Raw genomic sequence first — 1,302 nt, forward strand, 5'->3', positions numbered from 1 at the left:
ACGGAATGTCGATTTTAATACAAAATTGATAATATTGTAGTGTAAATACGTAAAACCCATCCGTGCATTATATAATAATAATTTCTTAAAACATTTCCAGAAGTAGGAAAATGTATTATTAGCCACACGACCATGCGGGCGTCTTTGTCGCAGCGTTGTTATCGGCGGCGGTGGCGATGGCACGGCTGAACAGACGAAGTCTATTCTTGTAATAATTATATTTATGAAATAAAAATTTACAGAAATCCTAGCTTTTTTTTGTTTCCTTGTGATCTTGGAATGCCCTAACGGCTAACACTAAAAACACTATTTTATACAATTCTTTAAAAGTTGTATGGGGGGGATCTGACCACCACATCCCCCCTTGTATACGCCCCTGGGTTGCATAATTGTATATTGGTATTGGCGTATCTATCTATCTCAGTTCATAGGCAAGTTTGCGTGACTTTGTGAACTAGGTAACTAGATGAAATTGGACAATTAATTTGTGGTGGATTGTACATGGCATTTGGTTTAAATCTAACGTGGTCTAAAATACTCTTTAAACTTTCTAAATACCTATCTCCAAGAACAAATTTGAAATTTTCACAAAATCGGTTAAGTCGTTTTTGAGAATATAGGTGCCCATATCATAGCTACAAATATACATTTGACTCTCATATTGGTTTTAAGATATAATTTCTCTATACGAAACCATAAAGTGACGATTTAATGGATGCTTAAATGCTTTTATATTATCTATCATAATATTGATTACCTATGTATTAAAATATCTTAAAAAGGCCTTTATAAATAACTCAGGGAGGTTACCCTCCTCCTTATTTACGTCAATTCCCACGATGGATGAAGAGTCCTTACAAAGGACCTAGAACAAAACATTTTATTTCAGATGGGTATAGAAATAGTTTTGTGTATTGACAGTTTTAATTTTAGGCTTGACAGATATGTGCATTTTTAACACGTAATGCCTCGTATGTTTAATTGAAGTATGTCCTTAGTTTTCGTTATAATAGTGACTCAAAAATACAAGAATGAAGTTCATCTGGTGAAGAGTTATAAAAATGTGTCAGTTTATCGATTATTTTATGTTATTTTAATAATTATAATTATAACGTTTGATAACTTCTATTTAAATTTTTAATAATTTATATAGATAGTTTAAACTAAAGTAATAAAATATTATAATATTATTATGTAGATATATGTTGTCTTGTGTAGGTAGGTACTGACTTTGATGTTATATATTATTAAATTATATGATGAATAATGATGTCTTATTTTTATATTAAATATTAGCGTGGG

The sequence above is a fragment of the Myzus persicae genome, unplaced genomic scaffold (assembly GCF_001856785.1).
Source record: "Myzus persicae strain clone G006 unplaced genomic scaffold, MPER_G0061.0, whole genome shotgun sequence".
NCBI classification, from domain to species: Eukaryota; Metazoa; Arthropoda; class Insecta; order Hemiptera; family Aphididae; genus Myzus; species Myzus persicae.